This window comes from Manacus candei, unplaced genomic scaffold (assembly GCF_025592945.1).
Source record: "Manacus candei isolate 608988 ecotype Guabito, Panama unplaced genomic scaffold, ASM2559294v1 h1tg000023l, whole genome shotgun sequence".
NCBI lineage: Eukaryota > Metazoa > Chordata > Aves > Passeriformes > Pipridae > Manacus > Manacus candei.
Window position 1 is genome coordinate 13237253 of NW_026138071.1, and position 12769 is coordinate 13250021.

General features: G+C 41.4%; 1 long non-coding RNA gene across 1 annotated transcript; it reads right to left on the minus strand.

The window, feature by feature from the left end:
• Window positions 1-238: 238 nt before the first annotated feature.
• Window positions 239-11858, minus strand: LOC127471086 (uncharacterized). The gene is made up of 3 exons (XR_007904554.1): window positions 11781-11858; window positions 9122-9332; window positions 239-3933 (listed from the first exon to the last, which is right to left on the minus strand). It is a non-coding gene; the product is annotated as an uncharacterized LOC127471086 (long non-coding RNA).
• Window positions 11859-12769: the final 911 nt, after the last annotated feature.

Sequence of the window (12769 nt, forward strand, 5' to 3'; positions counted from 1 at the left end):
AGGACAATCCTCTGCAACATTGTTTCTAGCCTAGTCATTGTATTCATGAATTTTTTGGAGCAATTGAGACAAAGTAAGTCATGTTCCTTTTTAGTCAGAAATTCTTCCTCGTTTGTTACAGCTGTAACTCTCCCCAGGTGATATTTTCTTGTATATTTTGCAAATTGTCAAATTCCCTGAGGACATCTAATATTTGACTCGTAAACAGGTTCTTGTCTTTAATAACATGTTAGAGAAAACTGTTTCTGCTGTTTTTTCTTTCTTTCTTGTGTTTAACTATGTGACTACGATAGGGAATAAATTTCAGTGTATTTGCACAAGTTGGGGTTTTTTTCCCCATTAATTTTTTTTTCCTTTTAATTGTGTAACAAAATAAATAAAGAGAATATTAATTAAATCTTCCCTGTGTGGGTTTTATTCAACTGGCAGCGTAGTCCATCTAAGTAAAAATTTATTTCATTAACAATATTTGTTTCTTATGAAGATAAAATGAATTCATCTAAGCTCTCTCCCATTTGGGAGAGGTGGCAGGAAAAAGCAGATGGCTATATATCTGAAAACTTGCCATTTAGTGGGTTAATCACTGTAGACACTTCTTTCATTTTACCTCCCTTAAATTAGAAATACATCTCTTTTTTCAAACTACTGCCTTTGGGCCCCATCATTATCCTGTTTGTTTATACTTAATTCCTACCCTTCAAGGTCATCAGAACAGATAAAATTTAATTATAGAAATAATTGGGGAAAAAAATCATAGATCCTTTAGGTAAGGTTAGAAAAATTGTTCAGAGGAAGAGGCCACATAATGATGACTTGCAGAATCAGTAATAGAGCATCTAAGGATCTTTCTCCAGAGCCCATCGCAAAAATGGAGTAGAAGTAAATAAATAGATACATAGATAAAGTCACCTGAAAGGAAAACATGTCTTGTATACTTCTTGTCTAATGTAATTCTGTCTTTCTCACAATTTGGCATTTTATTTTTAATAGTACCAATAGAAAAGTAGGCCATTGAAATGAAAGAGCCTGGCAAATTATATACTTGCACATATGTTTACTGAAAAATTGAAAACTTAATAGGAGTTACGAATTCTGAAAGGAAATACTTCTGGAGGGATGAAATGACTTATTTTTATGAATCTAGTCTGAATTTTCCTTCCCAAAACAAAAGCAAGTAGGACTCTCTGGCTCCCTCTAGAAGAAGGAAGTGGGGGACTGTAGTCCAAACCACATCCTGTGCTCTCTCTGGCATTTCTCAGTTCCAGCAGCCTAAAGGCCTGAATAGACAGTGAGGGGTCAAGTGAGTGTCCATTTAGGGACATTCCAAACCTGAATGGCGGTTCTAAATTCTTACGTATCTTTAGGTGAGGGGTGTTTTTTGTTGCTTAGGAGACAAAAATCCCTTACTGAATCTTTGAAAGAGGAGTTGTGGGTAGTGACTTGCAAAAGAGGGCTGGACAGGAGAACCTTCCCTGAGAGGCGTCTGGTGCAGGGAACAACCTGACCTCATAGTGGTTCTCAGCATTTTGTTTTAGTCAGTGCTAGGAGACTGCACTCAGCCCATGTCATCTCAACTGGCCGGCTTGGATGCCCCCAAGATGACTGGTCTGCTCACCCTATGAGGATTTCTAGTTGTTGAACAGAGTTCTGGCATGTTCAGAGTGGCATATAAAACCTTTGTTGTTTTTCCTACCAGCATAATTTCATTAAAGTAGACAAAAGCACTAAGAGGAGCAGAACAAATTAGGTTTGCGCCTTTCTACTTACCAACTTCGAAAAAGAAGGTGGATAGTTCTAGGGATCATTTCACATTTTTCCATGTCTACATTGCAGAGAAGTCAAAATTTAAAATTTGGACAAGACTATGGTAACAGACGCATTCCCCTTACCTTCCTGCAATACCACAGACAACCAGAACTGCATCACACATACCAAAGAAGAGAAGGCTGAGTGAGAGATGAAATTCCAGTTCTGGTCATAGAAGAAAACTGATTTGACAGGGGGAAAGGGGGAAGTTACTAATTAAAATTTATCTAAGAAATGCCTCAGTAAAAGAATCATCAATCTATTTCATCTGAAGTCTGAAAGAGGCACATTTGAGGCTGAAAATGACAATAATTAACACACCGATGGTACTGACATAAAACACCAGTAGATGCTTTTTAACTGCTAATTAACCTCTGGCTTCTATAAATATCCTTTAAAAAATGCACATCTTCATCACCTTTTTTGCTGCTCACTAGCAATCCCATAGTTTATACTATTAGTCAGACCATGCTGCAGATCGCTCCTGGTCCTTTTGACCTGTTTCCATTTCCAAATTACTGCACAACCTTCCCAATCTAATGACACTTGCAAACATCTGCACTTGCTGCAGGTGTCCTTCCTATTTCTAAAAATTAATTAACGAAAGTTAATTATTTCTTAATGTATTGTTTCTCTCTCTTGTTTCAATTAATATCTGAGTTATTGAAGTGGATCATTTCTATTAGTTTGTTTTCACAAAGTTGGAAAACTCTAACTCCACTATCATCTTAATTACTTACAAATGAAGGGTAAAATGCCTTCTTTTCTGTGGCAAAGCTCCAAAAGATGTAATGGAGACGGGATGTCGCGGCAAACCTACATTCCCTACACATTCCTCCAGTCTCAGCAGGACCACTCAGGCACTGGAGGCGAAGCGTGCGTGCCGTGCACAAGCACCAGTATACAGTTCCAGGACACAGAGCCCACTACATCTTTTACTTTATAGTAGTGGTGCCAGATTTTCAGCAACACATGTTACATTTAAACAAAGCAGTAATTTAATATTCTGTCTGCTGCATAGAAAAAAATTAGTTCATCCTCCTTTTCCTCTCCCAAAGAAATAGCATTCCAATACTTTCTTACCTAGCCTGGATTCCTATAGAAATTAAAAGGGGTTTGAGATCATTATCTCTTCATATGTATAATGAATCTCTGTGTGCATCCGCATGTGTGCACACATACGTGCTTGTACATACTTGTGTGTTGTGCAAGAGAAAGGGAACAAGAACAAACAGTAGCCAATTTTAACCACATCTGACAGAGCAATAAAATGCTGAAAATGCTACATTCCTATACATTTCATAAGAACAGGCTGCTAAGAAAAAGGAGACCCACTGCAGCTTGAGTTAAACCCTTATTAAACACCAAGAAAGCTGCAACGATGAAAGATGTTATGAATACCACCCACAGGAAAAGCTGCAGCCAGAGCTTTCAGCTATGTAGACCTAGGAGAATCCAAAGATTTGCCCAAGGGAAACAAAGCCCTATCAGATTTGCAGCTCACAGGACTACTGGTTTGTGCTGGATTTCTAATCCATCACTGTCCTGCTCTGAAGATAACATACTCCATTTTTGCCCCTTGGCTTCAGGGGAAAAAAAAATATTTTATTTTTTTTTTAATACAGATTTCTCAAACCTGATGAGCTGAAACCTAAGATGAAAGGAAGGACCAGAATTGTTTCTTAAAAACCCCATGCAATACCCTCACCAGAATCCACACATACAGCACACCAGACAAAGAGAAAACAGCATCTTCAGTTTCTGGTGCACTGGAGACTGGAGAAAAACTTCATACTCTGTCAGCCTGGACTTTGGTCTTAAGTTAGCAAGAGTCAGTACTATTAAAAAGCCTTTCATCTCACCTTCTGACCTGTCATATCACTTATGTCCATTCTCAAAAGTTTGGTGAGGAACACACATCTTCGGTCTTTAGATTTTCCTTTTTTTTCTGTAATACAGGTGTGGTATCCGTGCAGAGGACACAGCTGGAGGAGGGAGTTAAGTCAGGGTTCTTGGCAATGTTGACCTTGCCAGTGCAGTGCAGAGTCCCTGGCTCTGCTGGTCTTCCAGAGACACTCCTGCCAGTGTCACATCTCTTTGGCACATCACTTGGATGGTAAAGGAAAGCTGAAAGCGAGAGAGGACCCAAACCCAATCATGCACCATGGATCAGTAAGCAGACTATCCTCAAGAAGACACCCAGTATAGTGTTTGTCTCAGTCACATTTCCTCTCTGTTCATAGCTTGGGAGTGGTTTGTTTGACAAAGTTTGTTTGCTTCACCCCCTAGTTGTGTGTTCATCATCTATCAGTCACACATCCAGGGACGAACTCTGGCACTCCAACATTCACAATCCCTTCTGGATGACTGCCTGACTTTTTATGTTCTAGTCACAGTAAGTCACCTTTCATCTATACCTCTCTTCTGCACTGTATACCCTCAGACCTTTCTTTGCTAGGCACGTTCACATCTCTAAAAATACAATCCAGGAACTTTTTATTCTTCTTGTTGTGTAGCAAGGAAACTTGTCTCTTAAGCTCGGCAGTCTTACTTTTAGGTGCTGAGGCAATCAATGCACCTAGGCTGCCTTGGATGCCTGTAGCCACATCTCGCAGTGCTCTGATACACTGTCCTTCCTACCCCACACAAAGGAAGGAGAGCTAATGAAAGAGTTCAGCAGCCAAATCCTGCTATTCCCCTCTTCTTCCGAAAGAGATTAACTCCAGAAAAAGAGAAGTGCCCATTCTTATTGCAGGGTGACAAAGGGATGTGTGTGGTATTGTTGTTATTATTCTTGCTGCTACATGTTTGTGAGGTTATTTTGAAATATTTTCTATGAAATTTTTTTGGGGGTCTTTTGTTGCAAAGAGTATAATAATGACCTAAATGGTAATAAGAATCTCCAAATCTTGGAGCAATAAAGTCTTCTGAACCCTTAACTTCTAAACTCTAACAGTCTCCTAAACTAGCTATATTTTGCAATTTTATGGGAAAATAAATACCCATTCAATTCAGTATGTTATATCTATCAGTCCCTGTTCTTCCTAGTGTGAAATAAGTTAGATGAGTAGCCTACTTTTTGTGCTTTGTCATTCATTACTTAAGGATATAGAGAGGAAGTTAGAACAGCATGTTGGTTAACTAAGTAAATATTTAACAAATTGGCTCTGATTTTAACAATCTAAGGGAATAGTATCATAAAACCTTAGAAATTTGGCAGTATTCATCTGAAGTTTTTTATGTGACTCTCAAGTTAGTCATTGGAGCCATTTCATTTCCTGGATGAATTATGTAATTCCTGTAGTAGGACAGTTTAACATAAACAAGTATAATAAAACAAGTCAGTTAAATCTGCAAGTTAATTCTAGGGCAAAGGGAGAAAGCTGCCTCCTTCTTATTTACTGTTCCCTAAGGAGTCAAGGCCCCAGAGCAGTAGGACTCTGTACGGACTAAAAGTTAAACTCACATTTGATTTCTGAGTTCCTGGGACCCAGACCCTTACAGTTCTGTTGTAATTCACATTTGGACGTGCTGTAGTCAGCAAACATTTCCTTATACCCCTGATATTCAGGCAACGGAGGAGACAGGCTGGGAAGCAGGTTTCTAAAGGTCACGGAAAAAAAAAAAACAGCAGAGAACAATTTCAGGGGTTTACAAATTACCTGTGAAATTTAGCAATCTACCCTGGGGCTTTCCAAAGGGAAAAGAAACTTACTGGTAAAAGTCAGCATACAGGACTCCCATTTTTGGCTTCTGTAAAGTGTGAGTTAAACACCACTTTTGTCAAATAGAAATCTATAAGAATTATTGTATGTTAATGATTTCCCACAGGGGCAAAGAGGCAGCCATTTGCTCATCAAACATGAGCAGCAACCAACACAACAGTGAGCTGATGATCCTTTCTCCCATTTCCTCATTGGTTTGTCCGCTGTTTGTCCACATTTGCTGTGCAGGTCATCAGTATCAGGATTACAAGCAGAGACTTCACAGGGAACATAACTTGCGGTGTCCTAAGTGAAAAAGCCTCAACCTGCCCAGTATTTCATGGTTAATTCAATTCCCCACTTCAGCCTGTACCAGACTATTTAGAATGTATTAACCGAGTCTGAGAACCCCCAACTAGAGAGTATGCAAAGTATTTTCATTGCTGCAGCTAATCTACGAAGACAAATATTATTGTGTTTACACTGTTAGAAACAAAATATCCTTATCTCCAGTAAAAAACATTTGCTCTTTGTTGGATACCAACACTGTTCAACTCCAAAGCTGTTTGAAATCCTGGCTTGTTGCTTATCTAACTCAGTGGTGCCTGTACTAGAAGGAAATCAGAGAACTCCCTCTGATACTGCTCTACCTCCCTGCTTGAGGACTCAATCTGTTGAGGATGTTCTCCTCATGAAATCTCTTTTGGTCATGGAAGAGATTATCCCCATTTCACGGACATGAGTGAGATGTGCAAGAGCATCAAGAGCCTTGCCAGAGGTTACACATGAAGTCTCATGGCAGGACCAAGTAATAAAGTCCCATTTTTTTAATCCCAGTCCATCCTCTATTTCACCATCTTTTTACCTCAAAGAAGAAAAATGGATCAACATTATTCCCTGCCCTCTCTTTTGAATAAGAGCCTAATTATTTGACTACTGCTCTATTCCATTCTTCAGAAAACATTTTTCCTTACTTTTGTAGATTTTCCCCATACCTTCACAATTTACAAATTCCTGCCACACAGCATCAGTTAGTGTCCCTGGAAGCAGCAGGCCAGTTGTGGACACAGCTCCCAAGCAGTACCAGCCCAGGTTCTGTCTGTACTGTGCATCTGTAGTGATGCAGAATGAGAAAACTCAAGGCATTAATGGTGAGAGATGCTCTGAATTCAGCAGTATCTCACTGTCCTCTTGGGTGCCCCAGTGCCTGAGCAGGGAATCCTGCAAAGCCCACAGAGATCCTGCTGCTGCCTGCCTCATGCTCTCTGCTTTGGACCATTTTGCACACACTGATGTGTAGGAAGTGTCTCTTTACAGCCCTATGGTGTTAGAGCCAACTTGAGCTTTTCAGCCTGGATGTTAATAGAAGCCATTCCCAACATTTTGTCAATTAGTTCTACTACCAAGATACTGGATGGAGACAACTTAGATCTGGTTTTCCACCTTTTTTTTTTTTTAAGGTTGTGCTGCACTTAATAAAACCCCCAGACTAATCTTTCCAAGCCCACCACCTGTGCAGTATTAGTAGCTGTTTCCTTGTGGGACAGTACACTTCTCTCAATCATCTCTGTACAGTTTTCAAGCCTTGCCATCTGCCCATCTAAGTTGTTAATTCTCTGTGACATTTGCCTGTATTTTTCTTTCAGAGAAGAAAGGGACCGTTGAAGAATATCGTGCAGAGTCTCAAGCAGTTCCCGAATTAATTCCTCAAGGATCAGGCTGGTGAGAGGGCAGCACAACTCAGAGGCAGAGCCCAGCAGAATTTGTGGAGGAACCTTTGAGCCAGCAGCATGCTGCTTGAAAAGCCTTTCTCCTTCAGACACATTCGCGCCTCAAATCACTCACTACCAAATATAGAATGTATTCTTTAAAGGATACTACTTTCCCCACATGAGGTATATAAAACTGATGGAAAAAGCAAAGCTGAAAAATACAAGGATACCATATGAGACGTGATTAAATCAAAATGCCCACACAGCCTGACCTGGTGGCCATACAAGCCTTCACTTTGCTCGCACAGGTAGGCGTATGAGATAGAACCACACTACCCAGGGGAGTAGAGGTATCCACACACACATGCTGCCAGCTACGGGATAGACCACGTGGGCACGCCGGCATTCAAGCAGCCTGTCTGCATATAGGAAGGGGCATTCAGCAGGACCACTGTTAATAACAGGAAGATATTAAAAGTAACCAAAGCAAAGAGGCACTGGCGGTTCACAGTTGCTGCTCCCACTGTCATCATATCTGGCCATCACAGAAATGGTCAGTCTCAACTTTTTGTCTCAGTCAGATAGAAAACAATATTATCAGGTCCTTTCCCACCAGGGCTCCAGACCCAGGCACCCACTGCTCCCTTGGCCCCTGGCCTTTCTGCCCTGTTGCCCTCTGGCTGCTCCTGCAATGCAAGCACTGCAGAGCGATGGGTAAAGCAACAGTGCATACCTTAGGCACACACACTCACCTGAGAAGCCCAGAAAAAATGCAGTGCAGTACATGTATTTTTACGTTTGAAGTGAAATAATGATATAAAAAACTGCCTAATTTGCATGGTTTACATAACATATCCTATAATCAGGAAAGGTAGTTCCTAGGAAAAAGTAAAGTATGAGTAGGAGAAGGATAAAGTCCTTCCTGCTACTTTTTAATCCCTTTCTTGCTGTATATGCTTCCTTTTTCCTTCCAAGGAAGCAGTCTTGCATTTTAGGGGCAATTCTTGATCTAAAAAACATTCTAGATTCTTTCACACAAAGAAGAAAAAAATGTTTCTGATTCAGTCCTTACACTGGGTAGTTGTTTTAGTCCCAAAAACTGTGGCCAGCAAGACTAGGGCAGTGATCATACCCCTGTACTTGGAACTGGCGAGGCCAGACCTCCAATTCTGTGTTCAGTCTTGGGCCCCTCACTACAAGAAAGACATTGAGGTGCTGAAGCATTTTCAGAGAAAGGCAAGGAAGATGCTGAAGGGTCAAGACAGAAAGTCATGTGAAGAGCAGCTGAGGGAGCTGGTGCTATTTAGTCTGGAGAAAAGGAGACACAGGGGGGACCTCATCGCTCTCTACAGCTACCTGAAAGGAGGTTGTAGCAAGGTGGGGTTTGGTCTTTTCTCCTAAGTAACAAGCAACAGAGCAAGAGGAAACAGCCTCAAGTTTTGCCAGGGGAGGTTTAGATTAGATGTTAGGAAAAATCTCTTCACTGAAAGGGTTATCAAGCATTGAAACAGGCTGCCCAGGGAAGTGGTGGAGAAACCATCCCTGGAGGGATTTAAAAGCCATGTAGATGTGACCCTTAGGGACATGGTTTAGTGGTGTACTTGGCAGTGCTGGGTTTAATGCTAGACTTGATCTTAAAGAACTTTTCCAGTCTAAATAATTCAATGATTCTAAAAAAGGAGGAATAATTCTCTCTCCCTTTGTTTCTTTTCCACTTTTGCCCAGTCCCTGGTCTGCTTCCTCTGTGGCTGATCTCATCTCTGTGTTTTTCTCATATATCTTGTGAGATTGCTCACTCCATCCATCACCTGTGCATTTGACATGCATTTGCTTCCATGCCAAAGTCCCGAGTGAGCTCTGTTATGTAGTCCAAACCAGCTCAAAGTTGCAGCCACCTACCTTGTCTGCCAGCGCTGCTTAAACTTCTCTCTCTTCAGGTATGTCCTTGACAGGTGTTTTGAGCTGATCCAGGCTTTGCTGTGGGGGCCCAAAACCCTCAGACCTGGTGGTCCCAGCTGGGCTCATTTGCTCCTTCCCACCAGTGCTGCCCTGAATGCCATTAAGGCACAACATTCGCCAGGAAACAATGACCTTGAGCAAATTCCCTCTGCTGCTGCAACACAAAGTGTGAAAAGCAAGATCACAAATACTGCTGCAAATACTGCTGATGCACATCTGCTTGAACATTCAGAGATCCCAGGTCATCTCAACAGCTTTTAGACTTTGTCAACATTTGCCTTGGTGTTTCTTTACCTCATACATAAAGACTAACCATATATAAGCCACTACTCAGGCCAAAACTAAAGGCTACACAAGCAAATGGACTGTTCATTTGTTGTGTAGTGTTTAACCATGGTATGAAATGAGCCATAAGAAAATGGCAGCCATTTACTGGAATTAGCACACTTAGAAATAGATTGGGATAGTCATAATAAGAAGATGCAACTTATATACCAGAAAAGCCTGTGCTTTGGGTTGTGTGCATCTGTTGCAAAATAGCACTTAGATGCTGCAGCACTGGGTGGTCACGCTGCTTGGTTGAATGAAGGGAAAAAAAAAACATGAGGAGAGAAAGCAAACTGTCCCTGCCCCTTGGGTCAGAGCACTGACAGTCTGCCCGCTCTGTTGCTCTGCCTGAGCACCTGAACGTGATCACACTTGCACTTCTGAGACATGAATACAAATATATCCCTAAAGTGCTGGCCAGCTGATTGCTTCTGTCTTGCAACATTTTGATATTGATTTTGGTATCCTTTTCTTATAAGGCTGATAAATACAATCTGAACATTGAGGAAACTGGAAGATCCAGTGTACTTCCACACTGACATTGCATTCCTAGAAGGTAAATCTAGTTAAGGCAAATCTTACCCCTCCGCAGGAACTCAAAGAAAACACCACATACTCCTAGTTTAGGTCTTTGATCCACCAGCTTACACATGGAGCACAGCATGCCTCCCATGGAATTTTGCTGAGGGCTATTTTTCCCTCGTACTGCCAGTGAGACCCCAGGAGGTGCAGTGTTCGTCTGTTCCAGCTGCAGGACAACAGCTGGGGGTCAAGAAAATCAGAGGCAGAAGGGGCATCAAAACTATTTTCTGACTCATCACAAAAAAGCAATAGAGGAAAAAAAGTCTTTAAAATCCTCTCAAGATGTTTTTAATATTAAACATTAAAAATTATGCAGATGTGATACAAGTTGCTCCCAAATAAACGAGAACTTTACAATCAGCTATTAGAATACTATACAGTTTGTAGTAATACTATTAAAACATAAAAATATTTAGTCTTCTCTTCTAACCCAGGGATGTGCCAAAATGCAAAAAATAATTCTGGTAACAAGAAGACTTACAGACAAAATTGTCTTGCAACATTTCCCAAGCTGCAAACAGTGGAAATGCATTGGGATCCTGCTTGTTCACAGACATGGTTTAAGCAGCAAACATCAGGTTTAAATATCAGGTATCATCATAGGAGAGACACTCTACAGCTCCTGCTGGACACCTGGCAGTGGGTGTCTCCCACCTTGGTCTTGGTCTCAATTAAGTTAAAAGAAGTGAATGAAACAGCATACCACATTCTCTATACTCTTACTAATGAACTGTTTCTAGGTGCTCTAAGTTGGAAGTTTCTGAGCATCAGCCAATACTAGTCTTCTCATTATAGTGGTGCAAAGAAAGCCAGTAGTGGCTCCAAGGTTGGATAGGATTTAATGCTGAACACAGCGCTACCAGATGAGCAGAAGGTATAATCAATCTATTTCACTGTTAGACAGACTGTTTGGGATTCTGGGAGGAGCCTACAGAGATATTTCCTTTGCAATTCAAGGCAAGGATCCAAGTATCTCCTAAGTAACTGGTGCTGCTTTCTTAGCTGCTATACTGGATTAGCCACTAGGGACTACAAAAGAAATTGTCCCATTCTGTTGAAGCCCAGTCAAGCAGGCAGTGGCAGGACTACCAGAGTCATATCCAAGTGGCCTGGCAGGGATGGGCACCTCAGTGGGGCTGTGCCACAGCCTCGGTAAGCCAGACCAACAGTGGATCATCCTGTCATGCCTTGTGGTTTCTTATATCCCACCATGAAGTTCTTGCTTCCCTTTCTTGACCTATGATGTCTTCTTTCTGTTTCCTTCATCCCTAGCTGTCCTTGGTATTTATAGAAGTTTTAATTCTCTTTTGTTCAGCTTTATTTATTTTGTTTTCGTGTTGTTCTCAGTATTTCCACCCAAAGATACATGCTTTCTCCTCTCCTTTCAACATGCACATTTGGAACAAACAGCCACTGTGTGAACTCTGTATTTGTCCCTGCACAACCAAGGAGAAGAGAGGCATTGAGTAGAAATGAGAAAAAGAAATAGAGAATGAGGCTGAGTTCATTGCAGCTGCTGTGGTGCCTCTGAGCAAGGCTAGTCCTCCTACATGAGCCTAGAGCCTCCTACCTGCCCCATACCAACAGCAATGACTTTAGCAACCTAAATGTCACAAGGCTTTGCCTCCTTCTGCCTGACGTTCAGATAGTGCAGGGCATGTGGGAAAGAACTCGCCCATTAAAATAACACCTTCAGTGGATCTTTTCTGAACCTTCTAAAATGCCAAGCAGCTGCAGTGCTTCCAACAGGTCAGTGCAGAAGATACACAGCTCCCTGGATAACTCACCATTGTTCCCAGCTCTTCCTGAATTCTTTTGAATCCTGGTAACCCCCGCATCGCACCCAGCACAAAGTGGGGTTCCAGCTGGCACTCTCCTACTGTGACATTGCACTGGGACCTGCCAGGACCTTACACCTCCTGTCCCAGTTCCTCCACCATGCTGGTGTGGAGGAAATGGATTGCTGCCTTTGGCTGGTGACCTCCATGTGCCTCTCAAAAACCCCAGAGGGATGTATGGGCCTTGTGAGCTCTTGCATACACATTCCTTGATATGACTGGAGTGTTATAAACTTCAGAGAAAAACAGGCTACCATTCAATAAAAGTAGTCTAAAAAATTCTTTATAGTAACAGCAAGTAATTTTTACGTGGCTGATGTCTTTGAAATACTGAGTAATATCATGTATTCAGAGAGTCACAGCAAGGTTTTTGTCTTGAGAATGGTTAATTTCCTGAAGCACATATCAAAATCCCACCCAATGAATCCCTTCTGTGCAACCAAGCTTTCCTTGTTAAAATTCTACACAAGCATATTTCCTCCTGCTCCCTCAGGTACCATTCTCCCTATGTACACTGCAATAACAACTGCGCCTTTACTAAAATTGAACACAATAACCAGGTCTTTGTAGAGGATAATTAACAGCCAGCAGTGAATCTTTGTGCTTATTCAATGGGATATGAATGAGTTATGAAAATTCTTTGCTGGAGAGGTAATGGGATATTGTTAAGTTTACATATGCTTCGCCTCTTGCATGATAGCATATTTATGGTGTTCATAGTTAAAGTCAGAAATATGTACACATATATTATGCATTTGTATTCAGCCAGTTATGCCTCAACATGTTTGCCTCCCTTTTTGTCATTAACAAAATCCCCACTCCATCTGCATCTAATCTAAAT